Genomic DNA, 27,542 nt, shown 5'->3' with positions numbered 1-27,542 from the left:
TGGTCTGTGGTTCTTTTGTCGGGGTGAATCACCATGGTCAGTCAACACTTCTCGGATGCTCTTTGATGAAGAACGAAGAAATTGAATCATTCAAATGGTTATTTCAATGCTGGCTTCGTTGCATGGGAGGAAACGCTCCGAAAGGGTTTCTCACCGATCAGTGCGCATCAATGAAAAGGGCTTTAGAGGCCTGTATGCCAACAACAGTTCACCGCTGGTGTATTTGGCACATCATGAAGAAGATTCCAAGCAAATTAAACGGGTACAAGGGACATGCCGATATCGAACAACAAATGAGCCATGTTGTTTGGAACTCTCACAGCAAAGACTCATTCGATAGGAATTGGAACGATTTTCTGGTGAATTTTGGTCTTGCAGACAACAAGTGGCTTTCAGGTAATGTGTTTTTAAAATCTGCAGCAGAGGTGTAAATTGTACGATCACTCGGGTGTATTTTACTGTGTGTGTTTGGGTGTATTATGCAGATCTGTACGAAGACCGTCACATATGGGTTCCTATCTATCTGGACCACCACTTCTGGGCAGGGATGAGAAGCACACAAAGGAGCGAGAGCATGCATTCATTTTTTAACAAGTACATCACCCGGAACAGCTCGCTCATTTAGTTCGTCAAACAGTACGATAATTGCCTCGGAAGCAGGGAGCAAGCAGAGAGAGAATCAGATGCTGCAGATTTTCATACGGTCATACCGTGTGCAACCAAATCCTCCATCGAAGCTCAGTTTCAAGATGCGTACACTCACGCAAAGTTTAGGGAAGTCCAAGCCCAATTCAGAGGAAAGGCGAATTGCATCACCAGATTAAAGAATTCCGCTCTAGGCTATTCAGTATACGAAGTCGGAAAACAAGTTTCCAGCTCAATATTCGACAAGTTCGCGGTTACCTACGACTCAGTTGCAGCCAAGGTAAAATGCCAATGCTTATTATTCAAGTCGAGAGGGATACTGTGCCGTCACGTACTAAGCGTGTTAAGCTTCGAACAAGTAAGCCAAGTGTCCCCTAGATACATACTGGAACGATGGAGCAAGAAGGTAAAGAGGCGACACACACACATCAAGAGCAGCCACGACGAGCCACTAATGGAGCCAAGAAGCAAGAGGTTCGACCAACTGGTTTTTCGTTCGCAAAATATTTGCGAATTTGCCTCCGAATCGGAGGAGCTGACTGCAATTCTGCACCGTGCGTACGATAACGTCATGGCCGAGATGGAAGCATTAAAAGGCAAAAGGAAGGGGACATCTTCTTTATCCCACGAAGACGCCAACTTGGAATCCGTTAACGAGCTTCAAAGCCCGCCAAGGATTCGAACAAGAGGACGTCCAAAAAACAGGCTAGGTTCAAAGCTGGAGAAACAGATTGCAAATGCCACAAAGAAGAAGAAGACGAAAGTTTTAAGCGAGGTAAATGTAATGTTCTTTAAATTTGTGGCGATTGAGTTTATTTTTCTAGTTAATAGTTTAGCTAATGCGTGAGTGTTATATTCAGATAAACCTGTTTGATGCTGCATCAGCGGCGCATTCAAGTTGCAGCCAATATCAGGGACAAGTTATAAATTATCAGTTCAGGGTACCAGCAGCAGGGGATAACTCTTTGGGTGTATAGTTATAAAGAGTATGGGTGTAAAAGCACTGTTACTTTTGGGTGTATTTTTGTTAATTGACAATTTACATATAGACACATATGTAGATACATATAGAACAAAAGCTGTAAAAATTCACAGGTTATGGGCGTATATTTCAGTTGATGTTTTTTTTTTCATATTTTAGTACATGTAATTCATTCATTTTGAATACAGCACAGACAATTGGGTGTATATTTTATTCAACCTCGGGTGTATTATTAGACTTGCGTTGGGTGTAACAGTTTATAATATGCGTATGCCTTGATTTTTTGCTTTATGTTTTACCACCTGTAATACAGTTTTTGAATACATCACAGACAGTTTACCAGCACAGATAGTTTAACTATGGGAAAAAATATACATGGAATAAAAGTTGTTGATAAATGGCAAATATTTACATCATTTGTTCAATTTACAAACTACCCAACTTCTATATCAGCAGAATTAATCTGACAAAACGGACTCAATAATACAGAGGATGGCTTCGATAGCCTTATAGCACTACTCTCTCTAATTGCCCGATCTCTCTGTGTATTCATCTCACTGAATAGTATCCGGGAAGCATACTCCACTCTATAGTGGTCCACCTCCTCCTACAATTAAAAAGTATGTTATGTTTAAACAGAAATATTAATTCAGTAAAGTAATATAGAGTTATATAGTTCTAAAGACAGTTACCTGTGTCCAATTATCCCATTCATACTTCCCCTTTTTAATGTTTTCCGGCTCTATTAACTCAAGCCACTTCATTACGTAGATAGCGCAGTCATAGCTGAAAACGAAGAAAATAAATTACAAATCTCATTTAGGAAAGTTTAATGTTCAGAGTCACAAATTTATACCTTGTTTTTTGGCCTGAAATTTTAACATATGGTGATTTAATTTCCTTCTCCTTCTCGCCTTTCTCGAGAGGTTTCCCGCCGGCATATGTTATCAATCTTGAAAATACATATCCCTTAAATACCAAAAGAAGTCAGTAATTCACCCGAATGAATGGACAAGATACACCCAACTGAATATGGAATATACACCCAATTGAATATGGAATATACACCCAACTCAACTTTCAAAATAGACCTATCTATTAAAGTAAAGAAGACAGAGGCAACTTACAGTGAATTTATTAATGTCCTTTCTCTCATCGCTTGGAGCTTTTTTGTGTAGCGGGTCAAGTATTTGACATTTCTGCGTTCTTGTATTTATCAGCCATAACCACCAATGTCCGGAGTGGCAAACAGGAGCAAAAATCTGAAGGATTTCCACATTTCAACAGTCTGTTATTTTATTTGGCATATAAGTAAATAAGCGTACTAACAAATTTAGGAAACGAAAACTTACATATGGATGCGAACTTAATTTTTTTCTATCTATGAATTCAATGAAACTCGGGTAGGCTTCCACCCTGAATTCTTTGTTCGTTTTCGGGGATATGAATTCCCCCCTTGGGTGATCCGAAAGTGCCATGCTCTGCAAGAATTGCGATACAAGAAATGAAAAACCGAAAGTACACAACATACACCCAAATCAAAGCACAAAATACACCCAAATCAAAGCATAAAATACACCCAAAGTTCGTAGAAGTAACACTTACCACAATATCAGGGGGGAGACAGTATATTTGTTCCTGAAACCTCTTTTCATTTTTCTGGTTTAGGATGAGGCAGATGGCAGATACAATCTAGAAATATATGCCGAAATCAATTTTACATTAATAAACGTTGCAGTTGACTTTGGTGTAAAAACATTAATATTATTCTAATATTACCTGAGATTCTATATCACTTTTTGCCTGGAGGGATGCAAGGTGCATTCTGATCAAAATGTATTCTCCTTGGCTAATCAGAGTGCACATCTCCTCATACTCGTCAGTATTGCCCTTTGCATCTTCCTTCAGTCTCGTCCCCCAGATGTAGCACTTTTGTTTCATATCATCCGGAATTTGATTTATTCCCCCGGGGTTTCAAACTTTGCAGAACTTTCTCCCCCAGTCTCCCTCTGAATTTGTGGACTTTCGTCTTTTCCCTTTGACGTACTGCTTGCTAACTTTTGGACCAAACTGTCCAATTGTTCTAGCATAGTTGCAGTTTCTGGAGATTTTTCCCTTTCTGTCTCCTGCGTCGACGCCCCCTCCTGGCTTGAATCTGTCAATCCGAGGCTGAATGATGGCATCCCCGGATCTGTTTTAGGAACATAGGCTGCTGTCCGTGCCATCATCAACAGGGCAGCAGCGTCCTCGGCGTCTGGATGACTGCATCATTATGTATAAGAATAAGAGTAAGAATAAGAATATACGGATGACAAGCAAAGATTGATTTTAGTCTAATTAACTTACATTTTTGTTGGAGCTGGGGGAAGCTTGGGTGTTGTTTCTTGAAGTTGTTTGGGGGTTTCAGGAGTGCTGCACAGTTACACAAAATCGATCAGGAAGAGTATACACCCAAACTCTTAGCAAATATACACCCAAACCCTAAACAAATATACACCCAATACTATTTTCTTACGTTTCTCCAGCCCCTTCAATCTGTAGCATAGGGGTTGGTTCGGAATCTGCGTCAGTGGTTGTTTGCTGGGATGGCGGCACAAAAAACTGGATCGGGACTCTAAACAAGAATAAAAATGAAAGGTTAACAACGTATTTGAAAATAATAAGCTTATAAGGTTGAAATATTCTTGGAAAACTCACATTGCAAGCGCTTCCGACGGCGTTTGTTCCCTAACAACCATCATATTCGAATCATCCGGAGTCAACCTAAAATACACCCAAAGAAGGTCAAAAAATACACCCGAACAATTCAAAAAGAAGACGGGCTTTGTTTTTTGAGAACTTACATACTTGCAGTTTTTACTTTTTTTTGCTGCCTTTTTTTTCTTGAATAAAATAATAAAGGGCTTTTTTTCTAAAAAAAATATATACAGAATTAGAAGTAGAAGTTATTAGAAGAAAAAAAGTAACGGTTATTTGAAAGAGAAATTACATGCTCTGAGACGGCTGGTTTACACTACTCTGTTCTGTGCGTCCTTGAGAGGAAGGATCATCACTTCCCAAGTTCACAGCCGGTAGTCTAAACAGATTTCATGTTATTCAAACGAAATATACATCCAACTTAGTAAACAAGATACACCCAACTTGATCCACAAAATACACCCATATTGTTTCACAGAATACATCCAAATCATGATAACAAGATTTTATTAAATAATAAAGCTTCTTACGTTTCAGAGGACACATAGCGACCTTCTGTCGATCGCAGGTCAGCTTGGTTGTCCCTGCGAAACAAGATACAATTATTAGCAAACAAAAGACACCAAAATCTCAAATACACAGCACAACAAGACATACCCCTCTGCAGCAGATTTATGAACGTTTTCCCCTAGCAATTCATCAAGTTCGTCACTCGATATTTCATATGTCTCACTACATTCATAAAATAAGACGTTAACAAAAATAATTATGATGATAGACCGTAGTATAGCTTACGAGGTACTGTACCCATAAAAGTATTGATCTTCTTCAGGAGGTGAATCCTCCACAACTACTTTTTTCTTTTTTGTGGTGTTCTGGGTGGAAAAAAAAAACAGTACCAATCAGAAATAAAAAATTAATTTTATCACAGAATATTAATGAAAGAAGTGCTTACTCTTTTGGTGTTGTTTTGTTTTTTTCTTTTTCTTCTCCTTCTTCCCAGGTGATGATTCTTCGCTCCTATAAGTCAATAAAAGACACCTCAGTTAATACACAAAATCTTTATAAAGAAGCCAAAAGAAAGGAGTAATAATTTCAAGACATTACTCATCACTTGGTTCAGATTCAGATTCTGAATCAGAATCTGACTCCTCTTGCCTCTGCTTTCTTTTTCTTGAGTCCATTCTGCAAGGCAAACAATTATCATTTAGAACATACTAAAAATACACCCAAATGGATTCACGAGATACACCCAACTAAATATACAATATACACCCAAAACAGCAAACGAAACACACCCTGCTTAATAAGCTACATACACCCAACGTGGACAAACAAAATACACCCAAACCGAAAAATAAATTACACCCAAGTATGGTACTTACTTTTTCCCCTTTTTGCCGGGGTGTTTAATTCCCGAATCCTCCGAGTCTTCTTGAGCCTCAGACTCAGAGGTAGAAGTGTCACTGTCAGTAGTTTCCGTCTCCGAAGACGATGTTGAGCTCGCCTTTCTTTTTTTTGTTTTTTTTATTTCTTGTTTTTTTTTCTCATTTTTTCTTTTGTCTCTGCCAAATTCAAAATCCCCTGAAACATGAGATATTTTAGTTAGCACCATTCGGGTAAATAAAATACACCAACTTATTATGATTACTCACCAAAATTTCCTCTCTCTCTGCATTCATTCTTTCCACCAACTGCTCCTTAGTCCAGTTGGCAATCCATGGCTTTGGTGGTCTTTCAACCCTATTCTTGCCTTTGTTTTTTGAAAGATGAAAGTAGATTATCATCAGGGCAAAGAGGCAGCCATTGATTGCCTTCTTCTTCTTCTCTTGATAGTCTGTTATGCCCTTGATCATGAAGGTCAAAACATGCCCCCCCAGTTTCTCTCCTCTATGCCGTCCATCTTAAAAATTGGCACCAGGTGCACGGGCGATATTTTGTTTATTGTCGTTGGCAAAAGGAACGCCATCTGTATGTAGAGGATGAATATCCTCTTGAACATCAGGCGTTCCTCTTCGTTGCCAACGCCGATTTCCATCATTTCATCGGTAAGACTTTTGAGGGTCTTACCCTGGAATCGTCTATAAATTATTTTGTCATCATCAGAAATTTTCTTATAGTCAACTTTCTCAGGAAATAGATCTCCTACAAAAAGGAAGACAACAAAGCATCCAAGTCGGTTCAAATACACCCAAGCATCAGGTTAATATACACCCAAGCAACAACTTAATATACATCTATAATTTTGAGCTAATTACCTGTTGCATTGATGCCAAGCGCATCACCTATTTTTTTTGGGGTTATATGGAAAGAACCATATCCTGTCTTCAGTTTGTTCTCCCCAAGTTTGAAGTTGTTTGCCAGCTCCCTTAAGAGTTGGTGATCCACCCTCAGTGGTGGGATGTGCATCAACCCACCGAATCCAAGATCCCTCACAATCGCCTTCTTCTCCTCAGTCATGTTTCTGAACTTATCATTCAGGAGATGTGTGGCACATTTCAGGTCTTTAGTTTGGTTTCTTGCTGCCATTTACTCTGAAACTAAAAATACACCCAAAGATATCAGTAATATACACCCATATATATATGACTCAGATACACCCATTGATAACAATAAGATACATCCATTGATAACAGTAAGATACACCCATATATAAGAGTCAGATACACCCAAAGATATTCGCAAGATACATCCATTGATAACAGTGAGATACACCCATAGATATTATTCAGATACACCCAAAGATGTCAAAGAAGATACACCCATTGATTACAGTGAGATACACCCATAGATATTATTCAGATACATCCATATAGATATCAGTCAGATATCACTCAACCATGCTTCAATATCAAGCCACATTACAAGGTTAAGCAGTTTACACCCCCGAATCTACGGAATAAACCCCCCAAAAATCAACAAAAATAGAAGGAGAACTTAGAATAACAATGTAGAACGACGTAGAACTTAAAAGAACGACGTAGAACTTAGAAGAACGACGTATAACTTAGAACAGTGTAACAAAGAAGCAAGAGTAATAGTAAACCCTAGAAGAACGACGTAGAAGAAAAGTAAAATATACAGTATTTTAATGGACTTACGTTGAGTATTCTTGGTTTGTTTTTTCTTCAGATTCTTCACAGAGAGGTTGATGGTGTTTTGATGCAGTTTTCGAACTACGATTTCTATATTTTGAAACTTGATTTTTGCTCGAAAATGAGAGGGTTTCGTTGTTTTGAAAGCGCCTTGAGAAATGGAAGAAGTGGAAGAAGTGGAAGAGTCTGCCATACGTAACCGTTCGAATGTTGAGCGCGTGATTTTGACGCGCCATCTTATCTCTCTTCATGCGCGTGATTTCTGTTTGGGTTGGGCCAACTTGTTTGCTTGTAGGCTTGTATGTGTAGCAGGCCCGTTAAACTTATCATTAGATTTATTATTGTAATAAATACATGGGAAAAGAGTTAAATATCATTTATATTTTCACAAATTATATGACACTTTTAAACTATTAATACTTAACAATTAAATTCTAATAAAATAACAATAATTGGAACTTAATAAATTCGTATATACATGTGCGATGCTAAACATAACTAGAATCTAATCAATTAGAACCTAATAATTAAAATTATAATCTCTTAATAAAAAGAATTTTTCATTTGAATTTTGAGAGTAAAAAAATATTTTAAATAATACTAAATGTAAATGAATATAATATACACATTTATTATATAATGAAATGGAAAAACATGTATATTAATATATTAGTAAATAGACGGTAAGATTTATATATTATTAAAGTTAAATCAATTAATGATTATATTATTAGAAGAAAGATAATATTTTAATTTATTGCTAATTAAATGCATTAAAGGTGATTTATATAAATGGTACTATAATCATACATAATTTTTAAAATTAGAGAATTACATTGTTATGTCATTAATTAATTATTAATTATTAAATTAATAATTAAATTATTATATAACAATTATCATTATTATTAGATTATTTTTAACATTTAATTTAATATATTGTTAAATATAGTATACCGAATTTCCCTTCGGCAAGTATACCGAATTGTCGTCAAGTAAAACTCACAATAGAGTGAGGTCGAATCCCACAAGGATTGATTGGTCAAGCAACTTTAGTTAGAAGAATATGCTAGTTGAGCTAAACAGAATTTAGATTGAGATGCAGAAATTTAAATGGCTGGAAAGTAAATAACAGAAATTAAAGTGCAGAATCTAAAATGGGGATTTGGGGTAATGAGCATGAAAATAAATGGCAGAAAGTAAAGAGAATGGGTAAGATCAAAAATGGGGTAATCATTGGGTTCAGGAGATGTTGCATTCTCCGGATCAAGTTCATTCTCATCTCTTCCTCAATCAATGCATTCATTGATCTCCTTGGCAATCTTAAGTGATTGGATCCCAATTCCTTGGAAATCCAATCTCTCTAAGCTTGAACAATTGCCCAATTCCTTGATTTAATTGCTCATGGGAAGAGATGAAGTGTGGTCACTGATTATACCACATGTATTTCCAAATCAAAGTATTGGGAGGATTACATGTCACTATATCCGCCTAAACCCCAATTTGGTCCAACATGAGAAAGCATTTCTAGCATGATCTCCTCATCCCTTTTCCAAGGCTCAAAGGAGATCCAATTATGGAGAGTTTCTTTTCCAAGATAACTAACCAATTGAATTAAGATCGAAATCTTTCTAGTAAGATCAAGAGAAAAGAAAGAAGAAGAAGAATGAAAACTATAATTGATCCATCAAATTACAACAGAGCTCCCTAACCCAATGAAAGGGGTTTAGTTGTTCATAGCTCTAGAAATGAAAAATGGCAGAAAAGAAGAATCCATGCTAAAAGTGCAGAAAAGTAAATCTATAGAGAGTAGTTCCCAAAAGTGCCAAGCTTCTCTATAGTTCAAAACTACTCCTATATATACTACTCCTCTTGATCTTCCAGTGAGTTCTTCAAGTCTTGGATGTGGGCTCTGGATCTTGAGTTGAAGCAGTTCTCATCTTTAGTGGGCTCAACTTGTAGAGAAATATGAATTAGGCTTGGGTATTTAGTAAGATTTAACGTTGAGTGCCATTGTGGGTTCGAGAACGTTAGTGGCATTCACTTTTTCTACTAACGTTCCACCCTCATATATCCACGTTAAATCCAACGTTAGTGGTTTTAACGTGACTACTAACGTTGCTTTCTCAAATTTTGGCCAACGTTATTGGGACTCACTTTTCCCAATAACGTTGGCTTATACCCCTTTTGCAAACGTTAATGGGAATCACTTTTCCCATTAACGTTGCTTAGTGCCCCTTTGTTCCTACGTTAGTGTCCATGTTAGTATAGCTAACGTGACTCTTAACGTAGGTGTGATTTACCTTCGAGAGCATTAGTGACACTCACCTTTGTCACTAACGCTCCAAATGCCAAATTCTCTATGTTAGAACTCACGTTAACTAAGTTAACGTGGCCCTTAATGTAGTAGTGATGCCATCTCCCAACGTTAGTGACAAAAGTGAGTGTCACTAACGTTGGCTCCTTGATCTCAACTCCACGTTAACTTTCACGTTAATGGTCTTAACGTGAAAGTTAACGTAGGCAATGCTAGTTGGTCCAACGTTAGTGACAAAAGTGAGTGTCACTAACGTTGGCTTTTGTTTTCCTCTTCCACGTTAGAGTTCACATTAACTAAGTTAACGTGACTCTTAACGTGGATCATTGCCAAGTTTTCCAACGTTAGTGGTGTTCACTTTTCTCTTAACGTTGGAGTTCCCTTTTGCTTCTACGTCAACTACCACGTTAACTTAGTTAACGTGGCAAGTAACGTGGGCTTTGGATGGCTTCGCAGGCGTTATTGGTGATCACTTTTCTCATTAACGTTGCAAGCTTTACCATTCCACGTTAGTGTTCACGTTAGCTAGGTTAACGTGAATACTAACGTGGTTCTTCCTTGCTTCCTTTGCCCTGAAATCAAGCAATTAAAGTGCATCAAAGCTCTAGCCAAAGTCATGAGATTATGCATCCTCAATTTATCATGCAATTCTAGCAAAATACTCATGAAATCATGCAAAGTTCACGATAGTTGCTTTAATCAAGGTGTGAGTGTATTTTTATCCAAAACTTGCCTTATTCACTAAGAAAATGCATGAAACTACCCTAAAACAGTAAAGAAAAGGTCAGTGAAACTGGCCTAGATGCCCTGGCATCACAACACCAAACTTAAAGCTTGCTTATCCCTAAGCAAGTACTGAAGCATAAGAAGAATGAAATGAAAGAACAAGAAGATAAAATAGAAGTAGCATTCCTGGTTTACGGGGTTTCATGCATAGCAACTTAGGTTCTTTCCCTTTAGGTTTCAAGCCTTTATAAAATCCTTAGTCACTTTCTTGATTGCATCCTTTGAAACTTCTTTTTTATTGATCCTTCCTTCTTTTTCAAAGTTTATTTTTCTTTTTGCTAAGTGCTTTGTAAGAGGGTGACTCTTTATGATAAGCTTTCAGCCAACACTCCCAAACCAGTTGGTTTTAAGGTGCTAGGTGTTAAGACACCCCTAAGGACTTACTCCCTCAAGTCTCTTTCCCTCATACATACACACCACAGGCACATGGTTTGTTATTTTTCTTTCTTGAGACCTTGGTGTCCAGCACCTCTTTGGGTTACTAAGTGTTCTATAGCAAAGGTTACTCTTGATAGTGGACTTTTAGCTGATAATCCCGGATTAGTTAATCCAAGTTACCAAGTGATAAGGCACCCCTAAGAGCTTATTCATCCAAGTATATCCCTTGTACATAAACACCACAGACATATGCCTCAATTTTGAAACCCTTGGTGCCTAGCATTGTTTCCTATTGTGTTTCTTTCTTTTTCACTTTTATTGCTCTTTCTCTTTTCTTATTGGGATCTTATTGTTTAGCTAGTCTCAGAGGATGTGTTTCAAACAAAGGACTTAGGATAGATAGTTGCTTTCTTTCTTTCTTTGGTGAACCAACTTAGCTTACTAATCAACCTACCACAAACATTCAGAATGCACTTCACAAAATGACCCCACTCTTGTTCTTTTCATAACATTTTCTTTTTGATTAACTTAAAGAGACAAGCATACAAGTAAGAAAGGTGAAAGTGAACACTCAAGACATTAAGCTAGCACGCTTAACCTAAGCAACGAAACTTAAATGCAGAATTGAAAATCCTAAGCTACTCATGGAAGCATGTTCTATTTCATACATGATTTTCCTTATTTAAAGCTTTGAAAAAAAAATTAAACTAAGAGGGAACTTCACCACCTTTCACTTGTTGGCCTGCTCATGTTCTTCTGCTCCCTTGGGATTCTCCTTGATTACTTGAGTCTCCATTCCTCTTGCGCTTCCCCATCAGCTTTTTCCAGAAATCGGCATCCTCCATCTTCTTTTTTAATGCTTCCTTTTTCTGTTTCATTTTCCCCTCTTCTTGTTCTGTTAAGTTCTTGCGAACTGCCTCATAACTTGGGATGTCAAGGTGCAAGTGATGCATATGCTCAGTTATATAGTTTAACCTTGCCTGAGTGTTGATGTTGAATTCTTCTCGATGCAGTTGCCTTCCTTCATTGAGCACACTGAATTCGTTGAATGCTTTCATCTGAGTCATCTGGCGTTGATTGAGTTCCTGGAGGCGTTTATCTTGGCTTTCTTGCCTTTCAGACACTTGACTGATGGCTTGAGTGAGCTGAGAGTAGTGCTCTTGTTGCTACTCCATTAGCTGTTTCTGCCATTCCCTTTGTTGATTCATCCAATTTGTTAGCATTTCCTCTTGACGATCCATTCTCTGAGATTGAAATTGCAACTGTTGTTCTTGTCCTTCCATGTATATTTTTGATAAATCGTCAATGGCTCCTCGGATGTGACCCAAATTGATGTTGGTTGGGTCATAATACCCTTCTTGATGATGTTCTGTTGGTTGGGTTTCTTCTTGGATAGGTTCTTCCTCTTGTGCTTCTTCTGATGTCCTCTTCCTTAGATGGGGTCTTTTCTGCTGTTGAGCTGGAGTCACATGGGTTATGCGTTGGAGTGTAAGTGATCTCTCAAGACCTACCCAAGTTGGATTGCTGTCTTCAAAGACAACCTTGGCTTTCATGCATAATCTAAGAATGGTGCTGGGGTACCAAAGTCTAGCACCCGAATCTTTCTTCTCAGCTGATTCTTGAATTCCTTCAGCTATAATTTCATGCACATTGATGCTTCCACCCTTTATTAAATAATGTACCATGGTAGCTCGAGCAATATTGACCTCAGAATTGTTTGCGGCTGGAAGGATAGATCGTCTCACAATTTCAAACCATCCCTTGGCTTCTGGGATGAGGTCTCCTCTCCTGATGAACCGGGGCCTCATATCCGAATACCTTTCCCAGTCAGATCCCACAATGCATATGTCACCTACAATTTCTTCCAGTTCATCATTGTCGGGGCCATTGTTCATTATTTCTTGGTACCCGAGCTCAACAAATTGTGGTGATTTCAGATGAAGAGTTCTAATTATAGCATTTGGGCTGAAATCTACCTCTGTTCCTCTTACATAGCTTTTGAAGGTGGGGGTTATGGTCTTGTCTTCTCTAACCACATTTGCATAAAATTTCCTGATGAGAGTTGGATTTACCCTTGCTTCCGGGTTAGTGAGCTTTTGCCAACCCCTTTTCTCAATCTTCTCCCAAATTTATGGACATTCATCTTCATTGAATTGGAATGTTGATTCAGGCAGTATCTTCTTGTCCTTTATTTGTTCGAACTCGAGCTCATGGAAGGCTGTTTTGAATCTCCCGGCATCGAAGGAAGGCTGCTCCATGGGTTCCTTTCCTTTTCGCCTTTTGGAACTTAATGATGCCATGTAGGATAGTTGATATATTGGTTAGTTCTCAAGATGGCTAGGAGGGTGTATGTGAAGCCTTTGGTGGAGGATATGCCCAAAGGGAGGGAGTGGGAAGGGTGAGAATAAGTGTGTACGGAGAGATTGTGTGAAGGGATTTATATAGGAAGATGGCAATTGATTGAGGGTGTGGATTGATAGTGTTGTTTGATAGTGGACGGTTGGGGTTTTGGATTGAATGAGCACAAGGATCACCTCCTTTATGGGGGTTGGTGCACGAAATTGCAATCACACTTTGCAATCCGCACAACTAACCAACAAGTGCACTGGGTCGTCCAAGTAATACCTTACGTGAGTAAGGGTCGATCCCACAGAGATTGTTGGCTTGAAGCAAGCTATGATTATTTTATTATTCTTAGTCAGGAGATCAATTATGATTATCAGTTTGAATTACTAAAAAAATAGAAGAGCGTGAAATAATTACTTGCAGCGCAATAATGGAGAATATGTTGGAGTTTTAGAGATGCTTTGTCTTCTGAATTCCTGTAATGTAATATTCCTCTCATGCAAAAGTGCAAAGTTCCTTCCATGGCAAGCTCTATGTATGGTGTCACCGTTGTCAATGACTACTTCCCATCCTCTCAGTGAAAATGGTCCAAATGCTCTGTCACAACACGGCTAATTAGCTGTTGGTTCTCGATCATGTCGGAATAGAATCCATTGATTCTTTTGCTTTTGTCATCACGCCCAACACTCGTGAGTTTGAAGCTCGTCACAGTCATTCAATCCCAGAATCCTACTCGGAATACCACAGACAAGGTTTAGACTTTCCGGATTCTCATGAATGCCGCCATTAATTCTAGCTTATACCACGAAGATTCTGATTAAGGGATCTAAGAGATACTCATTCAATCTGATGTAGAACGGAGGTGGTTGTCAGACACACGTTCATGGATTGAGGAAGGTGATGAGTGTCACGGATCACCACCTTCTCCATAGTTAAGCGCGAATGAACATCTTAGATAGGAACACGCATGTTTGAATGGAAAAACATAAATAATTGCATTAATTCATCGAGACGATGCAGAGCTTCTCACCCCCAACAATAGAGTTTAGAGACTCATGCCATCAAAGAGTATAAAATTTAGATCTAAAAATGTCATGAGATACAAAATAAGTCTCTGAAAGTTGTTTAAATACTAAACTAGTAACCTAGGTTTACAGAAAATGAGTAAACTAAGATAATTGGTGCAGAAATCCACTTCTGGGGCCCACTTGGTGTGTGCTGGGGCTGAGACTTAAGCTTCTCACGTGCCTGGGCTGTTTCTGGAGTTGAACGTCAGGTTGTAACGTGTTTTTGGCGTTGAACTCCAACTTGTAACCTGTTTCTGGCGCTGGACGCCAGACTGCAACATGGAACTGGCGTTGAGCGCCAGTTTACGTCGTCTATATTCGTGCAAAGTATGGACTATTATATATTGCTGGAAAGCCCTGGGTGTCTAATTTCCAACCCAATTGAGAGCGCGCCAATTGGACTCCTGTAGCTCCAAAAAATCTATTCCGAGTGCAGGGAGGTCAGAATTCAACAGCATCAGCAGTCCTTTTTCAACCTAAATCAGATTTTTGCTCAGCTCCCTCAATTTCAGCCAGAAAATACCTGAAATCACAGAGAAACATAAAAACTCATAGTAAAGTCCAGAAATATGATTTTTGCTAAAAAACTAATAAAATTCTATTAAAAACTAATTAAAACATGCTAAAATCTATATGAAATTACCCCCAAAAAGCGTATAAAATATCCGCTCATCACAACACCAAACTTAAACTGTTGCTTGTCCCCAAGCAACTAGATAAATAAAATAGGATAAAAATAAATTAAGAAGTAATAATATCTCAGAGTTTTAAGTAAAGTTCAGATTCTAATTTAGATGAGCGGGCTAGTAGCTTTTTGTTTCTAAACAGTTTTGGCATCTCACTTTATCCTTTGAAATTCAGAATGATTGGCATCTATAGGAACTCAGAATTCAGATAGTATTATTGATTCTCTTAGTGTAGTATGTTGATTCTTGAACACAGCTACTTTATGAGTCTTGGCCGTGACCCTAAGCACTTTGTTTTTCAGTATTACCACCGGATACATAAATACCACAGACACATAACTGGGTGAACCTTTTTAGATTGTGACTTAGCTTTGCTCAAGTCCCCAATTAGAGGTGTCCAGAGTTCTTAAGCACACTCTTTTGCCTTGGATCACGACTTTAACCACTCAGTCTCAAGCTTTTCACTTGGACCTGCATGCCACAAGCACATGGTTAGGGACAGCCTGATTTAGCCACTTAGGCCTGGATTTATTTCCTTGGGCCCTCCTATCCATTGATGCTCAAAGCCTTGGATCCTTTTCACCCTTACCTTTTGGTTTAAAGGGCTATTGGCGTTTTCTACCTCTTGCTTTTTTTTTCACTGCTTTTTTTTGCTTCAAGAATCAAATCATAATTTTTCAGATCAGCAATAATATTTCTCGTGTTCCTCATTCTTTCAAGAGCCAATAATTTTAACATTCATAAAATTCAAGATAAAAAATATGCATTGTTCAAGCATTCATTCAGAAGACAAAAATTATTGCCACCACAAATAATTAATTATAATTTTTCTTATTAAGAACTCGAAAGATCTAAATTACCTCTTTATTTTAAAAATCTACTATTTTATTCATGTTTGACGATGATGAGAAAAATAAATTATAACTTAATTGAAAATAAAATCAAAATAGATATACTAATTACCACTACTCCTATATAACTTCTAAGGTAAATTCCTATAGTAACAACTATCACAGAGTTAAAGCTAAGATTAGAACTCAACAACCTGTATTTTGGGAAGTGGATGTTCCTCTAGTCTGTGGGGTGCTTGGTCCTTCAAGAATTAATTCCTGGCGCTTCAGTTCCCTTAAGTCACGCCCTTGCTCCTCTTGTTCCCTGAGCAATTTGCAAAGCATGCTATTTTGATTATTCTGTTCTTCCTTTATTTAGTCCATAGCTCCTTGCAACTTGGAAACAGATGCCTCAAGATGCTCCCAGTATTCAAATTGAGGGATTTCTGAGAGGAATTCCTGTGCTCTCCTCTTGATGGGGTCATCCTGCAACTGTTATTTTTTCATTGATATTTTAGTGATTGGCCGCTCAACTGAGATATACTCAGTTATTCCCATCCTCACTCCAGCATCTTTGCAGAGCATAGAAATTAAGCTTGGATAAGCCAATCTGGCATCTTTGGAGTTCTTGTTTGCTATTTTGTAAAGTTCACACGAGATTAGTTGATGAACTTCTACTTCTCTTCCCAACATGATGCAGTGAATCATCACTGCTCTTTTAACAGTGACTTCAGAACGGTTGCTAGTGGGCAATATAGAACGCCCAATGAAGTCCAGCCAGCCTCTGGCGACTGGTTTGAGATCTTCTCTCTTGAGTTGGATTGGGATGCCAGTGGTGCTGGTGGTCCACCTGGCTCCACGGATGCATATATCCTCTAGAATCTTGTCCAGGCCCTTGTTTGTTCTCATCATTCTCCTATTAAAGGAGTCTGGGTCATCTTTTAGCTGAGGCAGCTGAAAGATCTCCCTGATTTTGTCAGGGTGGATGTGAACAATCTTTCCTCTGACCAAGGTCCGATAGTCATAGAAGGCAGTTCCAGATATTCTTTGCCTGTTTGTTTCCCACAAATTAGCATAGAACTCCTAAACCATATTCCTTCCTACTTTTGTTTCAGGATTAGCTAGGATTTCCCAGTTCCTGTTTCAAATTTGCTCTTGGATCTCCGGATATTCATCTTCTTTCAAATCGAACTTGACTTCCGGGATCACTGATCTTATACCTATTATTTTGTAGTAATGGTCTGAATGTTCTTTGGTTAAGAACTTCCCTTGATTCCAAAGTAGTTTTGGAATACTCTCTTTCTTGCCTCTTGGAGTGGATTGTTTTCCTTTAGGAGCCATGATCTAAGTGAGTATGTTTTTGTGATCACGGATGAACACACCAAACTTAGAGGTTTGCTTGTCCTCAAGCAAAAGAAAAGAAAGGAGATGGATAGAAGGAGAGCTAATTTCGAATGGTGGATGAGAGGAGGGAGGCCGAATATGGATTTTAAAGGGGGGTGGGTGGGTTTTCGAAAATATTAAAAAGATAAGATAGAAGATATGATTTATAAAAGATAAATAAGAAAAGGATATAATTTAAAATTAAAAAGTTGTGATTGATATTTGAAAAAGATAAATCTGAATATTTGAAAAAGATTTTAAAAGATAATTGTGTTTTGAAAAGAGTTGGATTGGATTGGAAAAGATTTGTGTTTATGCATTAAGATATATTTGATATTTTTGAAAAATGGATTTTAAAAATTAGGATTAAAATTTTTTTTTTTGGAATTGAAGGATGATAGTTTGGAAAATGTTTATGCAAGGAATCATAAATTGAAATATAGAAAATTAAAAATTTTGTGAAGTAAAAACGAATTTACCTCCTTCCCACCATCCTGCCGTTAAACGCCCAAACGCTGCATGTTTTGGGCGTTTAACGCCCATGTGCAGCTTCTCCTGGGCGTTCAACGCCCAGCTGTTGCTTCTTTCTGGCGTTGAACGCCAGAAACTCCTTTGTCACTGGGCGTTTTTCTGAACGCCCAGGACGCTGCAAATCTGGCGTTGAACGCCCAGAAGGTGCTTCTTTCTGGCGTTCAACGCCCAGAAGATGCTCCTTTCTGGTGTTTAACGCCCAGATGGCTATCCTTACTGGCGTTGAACGCCCAGTAGATGCTTCTTTTGGGCGTTCAATGCCCAAAACAGCTTTTATTGGCTTTTTCGCACCAGTGAGCTTCCTTTTTTGCTGTTTTATCCTCTGATTCCTTCTGTAACTCTGTGAACTTAAGCAGTTGCTATTTTACCTTAAAGATACTTGACATATACCTGTAAAAATCAATTAATTAACAAATAAGCTTTGTAAATGGCTGGATTGCCTCCCAGCAAGTGCTTTTTTATTGTCTTTAGCTGGACTATTACTGAGCTTTAGTTAAGTCTCGGTTTTGAGCATTCTTGCTCAAAATTGCTTTCAAGATAATGTTTGACTCTTTGTCCATTAAAAATGAACTTTTTGTTAGAATCATTATCCTGGAGCTCTACGTATCCATATGGTGACACACTTGTAATCACATATGGTCCTCTCCACCGGGATTTCAATTTTTCGGGAAATAATCTGAGCCTAGAATTAAATAGCAGAACTTTCTGCCCTGGCTCAAAGACTCTGGATGACAATTTCTTATCATGCCATCTTTTTGCTTTCTCTTTGTAAATTTTTGCATTCTCGAAAGCATTGAGTCTAAATTCCTCTAGCTCATTTAATTGGAGCAATCCTTTTTCTCCAGCTAACTTAGCATCAAGGTTTAGGAATCTGATTGCCCAGTAGGCATTATGTTCCAGTTCCACTGGCAAGTGACATGCCTTTCCATATACAAGCTGGTATGGAGAGGTCCCTATAGGGGTCTTGAATGCTGTTCTGTATGCCCATAGAGCATCATCCAAGCTTCTTGCCCAATCCCTTCTACGGTTAATCACAGTCCGTTCCAGGATTCTTTTAAGTTCTTTATTAAAGACTTCAGCTTGCCCATTTGTCTGTGGAAGATATGGAGTGGCCACCCTGTGGCTAACTCCGTATCGAACCAAAGCAGAGTAAAGCTGTTTATTGCAGAAATGAGTGCCCCCATCACTGATTAATACTCTAGGGGTACCAAATCTGCTGAAGATGTATTTCTGGAGGAATTTTAGCACTGTCTTAGTGTCATTAGTGGGTGTTGCAATAGCTTCCACCCATTTGGATACATAATCCACTGCCACCAGAATATAAGTGTTTAAGTATGATGGTGGGAAAGGCCCCATGAAGTCAATACCCCATACATCAAACAACTCAATCTCCAAGATCCCTTGTTGAGGTATGGCATAACTGTGAGGCAGATTGCCAGATCTTTGGCAACTGTCACAGTTAAGTACAAACACTCGGGAGTCTTTATAGAGAGTAGGCCAGTAGAAGCCGCATTGGAGGACTCTTGTGGCTGTTCGCTCACTTCCAAAATGTCCTCCATACTGTGATCCATGGCAGTGCCAGCGAATCTTCTGTGCTTCTTCTTTAGGCACACATCTACGGATTACTCCGTCAGCACATCTCTTGAAGAGATATGGTTCATCCCAAAGATAGTACTTTGCATCTGTGATCAATTTCTTTGGTTGCTGCCTACTGTACTCTTTGGGGTATGAACCTCACTGCCTTGTAGTTCGCAATATCTGCAAACCATGGCACTTCCTGGATGGCAAAGATTTGCTCATCCAGAAAGTTTTTAGAGATCTCAATAAGGGGGAGGGACGCCCCTTCTACTGGTTCTATTCAGGACAGGTGATCGGCTACTTGGTTCTCTGTCCCTTTTCTGTCTCTTATTTCTATATCAAACTCTTGCAGAAGCAACACCCATCTGATGAGTTTGGGTTTTGAATCCTGCTTTGTGAGTAGATATTTAAGATCAGCATGGTCAATGTACACAATCACTTTTGATCCTACTAAATAGGATCTGAACTTGTCAATGGCATAAACCACTGCAAGTAACTCTTTTTCTGTGGTTGTGTAGTTCTTCTGTGTGTCATTTAGAACACGACTGGCATAATAAATGACGTGCAGAAGTTTGTCATGCCTTTGTCCCAACACTGCACCAATGGCATGGTCACTGGCATCACACATTAATTCAAATGGTAATGTCCAGTCTGGTGCAGAGATGACTGATGCTGTGACCAGCTTAGCTTTTAGAGTTTCAAATGCTTGCAGACACTCTTTATCAAAGATAAATGGCGTGTCGGCAGCTAGCAGATTACTCAGAGGTTTGGCGATTTTTGAAAAATCCTTTATAAACCTCCTATAAAATCCTGCATGCCCCAGAAAGCTTCTGATTGCCTTAACATTGGCAGGTGGTGGTAATTTTTCAATTACATCTATCTTAGCTTGATCCACTTCTATTCCCTTGTTCGAAATTTTGTGCCCAAGGACAATTCCTTCAGTCACCATAAAGTGACATTTCTCCCAGTTTAAAACTAGGTTAGTCTCTTGGCACCTCTTTAGAACAAGTGCTAGATGGTCAAGACAGGAGCTGAATGAGTCTCCAAATACTGAAAAGTCATCCATGAAGACTTCCAGAAATTTTTCCACCATATCAGAGAAAATTGAGAGCATGCACCTTTGAAAGGTTGCAGGTGCATTGCACAGGCCAAATGGCATTCTTCTATATGCAAATACTCTAGATGGACATGTGAATGTTGTTTTCTCTTGATCTTAGGGATCTACTGCAATTTGATTATAACCTAAATATCCATCCAGGAAGCAATAGTATTCATGACCTGCTAGTCTTTCTAGCATCTGGTCTATGAATGGTAAAGGAAAATGATCCTTTCTCGAAACTGTATTGAGCCTTCTATAATCAATACACATACGCCACCCTGTAACTGTTCTTGTAGGAACCAGTTCATTTTTTTCATTATGAACCACTGTCATGCCACCCTTCTTAGGGACGACTTGGACAGGGCTTACCCAGGGGCTATTAGAAATAGGATAAATAATCCCAGCCTCTAGTAATTCAGTGACCTCCTTCTGCACCACCTCCTTCATGGCTGGATTCAGCCGCCTCTATGGTTGAACCACTGGCTTAGCGTCACCCTCCAATAGGATTTTGTGCATGCATCTGGCTGGGCTAATGCCCTTAAGATCACTGATGGACCACCCAAAAGCTGTCTTGTGTGTCCTTAGCACTTGAATTAGTGCTTCCTCTTCTTGTGGCTCTAAGGTAGAGCTTATGATTACAGGAAAAGTATCACCTTCTCCCAGAAATACATATTTCAGAGATGGTGGTAATGGTTTGAGCTCAGGTTTGGGAGGTTTTTCCTCTTCCTGAGGGATTTTCAGAGGTTCTATTATTCTCTCTGATTCCTCCAGATCAGGCTGAACATCTTTAAAGATATCCTCTAGCTCTGATTCGAGACTCTCAGCTATATTGACTTCTTTTACCAGAGAATCAATAATATCAACGCTTATGCAGTCATTTTGGGTGTCTGAATGCTGCATGGCTTTGACAACATTCAACTTGAACTCATCCTCATTGACTCTCAGGGTTACTTCCCCTTTTTGAACATCAATAAGGGTTCGGCCAGTTGCTAGAAAAGGTCTTCCCAGAATGAGAGTTGCACTCTTATGCTCCTCCATTTTCAGCACCACAAAGTCAGTGGGAAAGGCAAATGGCCCAACATTGACAATCATGTCTTCAATCACGCCTGATGGGTATTTAATGGAGCCATCAGCAAGTTGGAGACATATCCGGGTTGGTTTAACTTCATCAATCAACCTAAGCTTTTTGATAGTGGCTGCAGGTATTAGGTTAATACTTGCCCCAAGATCACATAGATCTTGCTTGGTACAAGTACCTTCTAATGTGCATGGTATCATAAAGCTTCCCGGATCTTTAAGCTTCTCCGGTAAGCTTTTCCGAATGACTACACTGCATTCTCCAGTGAGGTAAACTTTTTCAGTTTCCCTCCAATCTTTCTTATGACTTAAGATATCTTTCATGAACTTAGCATAAGAGGGTATTTGCTCAAGTGCCTCTGCAAACGGAATCTTTATTTCAAGAGTCCTGAGATAGTCTGCAAAGCGGGAAAATTGCTTATCCTGTTCCGCCTGGCGGAGTTTCTGAGGATAAGGTATTTTGGCTTTGTATTCCTCTACCTTAGTTGCTGCAGGTTTATTACCTACAGATGTGGGTTGGGAAGCCTTTTTAGAAGGGTTATTATCAGCACTAGTATGTGTCTGATCCCCACTGGCATTTGAATGCCAGGGGTGGAAGCTGGAGTGGCATTAGACACCAGCTCCTTACCTGCTTCTGGCGTCTAAACGCCAGAACTGTGCTCCCTTTGGGCATTCAACGCCAACTCCTTGCTTGTTTCTGGCATTGAACGCCAGGACTGAGCATGGTTTGGGCGTTCAACGCCAGCTTTCCACCCATTTTTCGGCGTTTGAGTGCCAGAATTATTCCTCTTTGGGCTCTTACTGTCCTCAGATGGATTTTGGGTAGTTTGATCATTCCTTGGCTTCCTGCTACCTTGAAGTGAGGTATTTAATGTTTTCCCACTTCTTAATTGAACTGCTTGGCATTCTTCTGTTATTTGTTTTGATAACTATTGTTCTGTTTGCTTCAATTGCACTTTCATATTCATATTAGCCATTCTTGTTTCTTGTAATATCTCTTTGAATTCGGCTAACTGTTTTGTTAGAAAATCCAATTGCTGATTGAATTCTATAACTTGATCTGCAGGACTGAGTTCAGCAGTTACTATTTTAGCCTCTTCGTTGATGGAAGATTCACTGTTTAGGTACAGATGCTGATTTCTGGTAACTGTATCAATAAGCTCTTGAGCTTCTTCTATTGTCTTTCTCATGTGTATAGATCCACCAGCTGAGTGGTCTAGAGAACTCTGAGCTCATTCTGTAAGCCCATAGTAGAAGATGTCTAACTGCACCCACTCTGAAAACATTTTAGGGGGGCATTTTCTTAGCATCTCTCTATATCTCTCCCAAGCATCATAAAGAGATTCATCATCTCCTTGTTTGAAGCCTTGGATGCTCAGCCTTAGTTGTGTCATCCGTTTTGGAGGAAAATAGTGATTCAGGAATTTTTCTGACAGCTGTTTCCATGTCTTTATGCTGTCCTTAGGTTGGTTATTTAACCACCTCTTAGCTTGATCTTTTACAGCAAATGGAAATAGTAATAATTTGTAGACATCTTGATCTACTTCCTTATCATGTACTGTGTCAATAATTTGTAAAAATTGTGCCAGAAACTATGTAGGTTCTTCCTGTGGAAGACTGGAATACTGGCAACTTTACTGCACCATAATAATGAGTTGAGGATTCAACTCAAAACTACTAACTCCAATGGAGGGTATACATATAATACTCCCATATGAAGCAGTAGTGGGCTTAGCATATGACCCTAAAGTCCTTTTGGACTGTTCATGTCCACTTAGGTCCATGATGGAGAAAGGGAGATGACGTGGATTTATTTTATTTATTTTATAAATAAATAAAAAAATGATTTTCGAAATAAAATAAAATAAAATAAAAACCGAAATAAAAATAAGATAAAATAAGAAAATTAAAATTAAAAAATTAATAAAAATTTGAAAATATTTTATAAAGATTTTCAAAAAAAGTGAGGAGAGAGAAAATGGTTGGGATATTTTCGAAAAAGATATAATATATTTTTTTAAAAAACTTAAAAGGATAAGATTTGAAAAATTTTGAAATTGAAATCTGAATTTTTCAAACAAAATTCGAAATAATTGCTAAAAAATAGTTAGAAAATATATATATTTTTTAATTTTGAATTTTATGATGAAAGAGAAAAACACACAAAAGACACAAGACTTAAAATTTTTAGATCTAATGATCCTTGTTTTCAAAAATTTTGGAGGGAAAACACCAAGGAACACCAAACTTAATAATTTTAAGATCAAAACACAAAGAAGACTCAAGAACACTTTGAAGATTCACAAGAACAACAAGAACAAAAGAAAGAACACCAAACTTAAAATTTTTTTAGAAAACCTCAATAAAATTTTTGAAAATTATAAAAATATTAACAAGAAAACACCAAACTTAAAGTTTGGCACAAGAATTAATCAAAGAAAAATTATTTTTGAAAAAGTTTTAAAAAGAATATACCCAATTGCCAAGAACATAAGCCAACGCTCTAGCCAACTGAGCTATAAATGTAACGTGTTTTAAAGATGTATTATTTTTATAGATAAAAATAATTTTTTTTTGAAAACTAAGATTTTGAAAAAGTACAAAAAAAAACAAGAAAAGACACAGAACAAGACAAACCAAAGATCAAACAAGAAAAATTGACAAGAACAATTTGAAGATCAAGAAAAAACAAAGAACACTAATTCGAAAATTTAAAAGGAAAATATAAAATATGCAATTGACACCAAACTTAGAACAAGACACTAATTCACGAAAAATTAAAAATTAATAAGGACAAGTAATATTTTCAAAAATTTTTTGAAGAGAAATTAAAGGACTCAAATTTAATGACTCTATAGCATCAATACTATATTCCTAATCTAAGCAACAAAATAAACCCTTAGTTGTTCAAACTCAAACAATCCCCGGCAACGGCGCCAAAAACTTGGTGCACGAAATTGCAATCACACTTTGCAATCCGCACAACTAACCAGCAAGTGCACTGGGTCGTCCAAGTAATACCTTACGTGAGTAAGGGTCGATCCCACGGAAATTGTTGGCTTGAAGCAAGCTATGATTATTTTATTATTCTTAGTCAGGAGATCAATTATGATTATCAGTTTGAATTACTAAAAAAAATAGAAGAGTGTGAAATAATTACTTGTAGTGCAATAATGGAGAATATGTTGGAGTTTTAGAGATGCTTTGTCTTCTGAATTCCTGTAATGTAATATTCCTCTCATGCAAAAGTGCAAAGTTCCTTCCATGGCAAGCTCTATGTATGGTGTCACCGTTGTCAATGGCTACTTCCCATCCTCTCAGTGAAAACAATCCAAATGCTCTGTCACAGCACGGCTAATCGGCTGTTGGTTCTCGATCATCTCAGAATAGAATCCATTGATTCTTTTGCGTTTGTCATTACGCCCAACACTCGCGAGTTTGAAGCTCGTCACAGTCATTCAATCCCAGAATCCTACTCGGAATACCACAGACAAGGTTTAGACTTTCCGGATTCTCATGAATGCCGCCATTAATTCTAGCTTATACCACGAAGATTCTGATTAAGAGATCTAAGAGATACTCATTCAATCTGATGTAGAACGGAGGTGGTTGTCAGACACACGTTCATGGATTGAGGAAGGTGATGAGTGTCACGGATCACCACCTTCTCCATAGTTAAGCGCGAATGAACATCTTAGATAGGAACACGCATGTTTGAATGGAAAAACATAAATAATTGCATTAATTCATCGAGACGCTGCAGAGCTCCTCACCCCCCAACAATGGAGTTTAGAGACTCATGCCGTCAAAGAGTATAAAATTCAGATCTAAAAATGTCATGAGATACAAAATAAGTCTCTAAAAGTTGTTTAAATACTAAACTAGTAACATAGGTTTACAGAAAATGAGTAAACTAAGATAATTGGTGCAGAAATCCACTTCTAGGGCCCACTTGGTGTGTGCTGGGGCTGAGACTTAAGCTTCTCACGTGCCTGGGCTGTTTCTGGAGTTGAACACCAGGTTGTAACGTGTTTTGGGCGTTGAACTCCAACTTGTAACCTGTTTCTGGCGCTGGACGCCAGACTGCAACATGGAATTGGCTTTGAGCGCCAGTTTACGTTGTTTATCTTCGCGCAAAGTATGGACTATTATATATTTCTGGAAAGCCCTGGGTGTATACTTTCCAACCCAATTGATAGCGCGCCAATTGGACTCCTGTAGCTCCAAAAAATCCATTCCGAGTGCAGGGAGGTCAGAATCCAACATCATCAGCAGTCCTTTTTCAGCCTAAATCAGATTTTTGCTCAGCTCCCTCAATTTCAGCCAGAAAATACCTGAAATCACAAAGAAACACACAAACTCATAGTAAAATCCAGAAATATGATTTTTGCTTAAAAACTAATAAAATTCTATTAAAAACTAATTAAAACATGCTAAAATCTACATAAAATTACCCCCAAAAAGCGTATAAAATATCCGCTCATCAGGGGTCTTGGTTCGGTCTTCAAAATTATCCATTCCCAATGTTGCATGGCAACACTTCCAAGGACATTCCCCATGAAGACAAGTGTGAAATTCCCTTGGCCGAATCTCCTTTCTTCAATTGTCCCATCAAATACCATCAATGTCCTTTTTGATTCCCTATACACGAAGAAGAAGTTGCAAACGGTTTAGTTGAAATTTTTTGGTGGGAAAATTTAAAGTGTGAGCTAACTAATATATATATATATATTTTATATGATCTTCATGAAGACAAGACAACTGACTCCCTTAATGCTCATATATGCACATTGGTGACACCAAACTTAGTTTGTGATCATGTGGTGTTCAAGGATTTACATCAAGATTCTCAGCCCAAATTGACATAATTTGTGTTCATGCCATCTTGATGTACCTTGAACACCAAACTTGTTGTTCACTATATGTTGCATATAAGAATTAAACATTTGTCAAAGTTGTTTTGAAATTCCTGATCTTACTTTATTAATAAGAAATTAAAAGAAGAGATAAGAATCATGGGTTGCCTCCCATGAAGCGCTTCTTTAACGTCATTAGCTTAACGGTTGACCCTTGTCAAGGTGGTTGGTGGTGCTTGAAATCTTCTCCCCTTGCAGTGAACCTATGTCCATTGGCCTTGTTGACAAGCTCCATATGCTCTAGGGACAAGATTTTGTTGATAGTGTACACATGAGGCAGCTGAGATGGAATAGTGGGGAGGTGAGGTGGTATAGATGGAAAGTATGTAGAAATCACTTCATCACCTGGCGAGAAATTTTCTGTAGGAATTTTCTTATTTCTCCATCCCCTTGGAACTTTCTTCTTTGTATCTCTTGATGCTCGCTTGCTTTCTGTAGATTCTTTCTCTAAGGGATCCTTGTTGCTAGCTTTGCATGACTCTGGTTTGCTCAGCTTCCCTTGAGTTGCCTTTGAATGAGGTTCTTCTTGAATATGTGGCTTTACAACCAATGGGATTTTCAATTGTGTTGTTTGTGCTTCACTGCTTGTTTCTTGCATCAGTGCTTCATTCTGCTCTTCTCTTGATTTTTTGTTCTCTTGACTTGATTCTTGTGAGAGGTTGAAAACATTGAAAGTGAGCTGCTCATCATGTATTCTCAGCACTAGCTCTCCTTGCTCTACATCTATGAGTGCTCTGGCTGTGGCTAGGAATGGTCTTCCCAAAATGATGGGATAAATAGGATTCTCATCCATTTCCAGAACAACAAAATCTATGAGAAGATAGTAGCTCCCAACCTTCACAAGCACATTTTCAACCAATCCTATTGCTTGTTTTTGAGTTTTGTCAGCCAATCTAATAATTACATTAGTAGGAGTTAGTTCATTGATTTGGAGCTTCTTCATAAGGGAGAGAGGCATTAAGTTGATGCTTGCTCCCAAGTCACAAAGCCCTTTGTCAATCATTGTTTCTCCTATGGCACAAGGAATGTGGAAACTCCCTGAATCCTCCTTCTTTGTGGGTGGCCTTGGTTGAATGAGAGCACTGCAATCTTTGTTCATCTTTATTGTTTGTCTACCCTTCAATGGACT

This window comes from Arachis hypogaea, chromosome 7 (assembly GCF_003086295.3).
Source record: "Arachis hypogaea cultivar Tifrunner chromosome 7, arahy.Tifrunner.gnm2.J5K5, whole genome shotgun sequence".
In the NCBI taxonomy this organism is placed as follows: domain Eukaryota; kingdom Viridiplantae; phylum Streptophyta; class Magnoliopsida; order Fabales; family Fabaceae; genus Arachis; species Arachis hypogaea.
Note: the sequence above shows the minus strand (reverse complement) of the source record.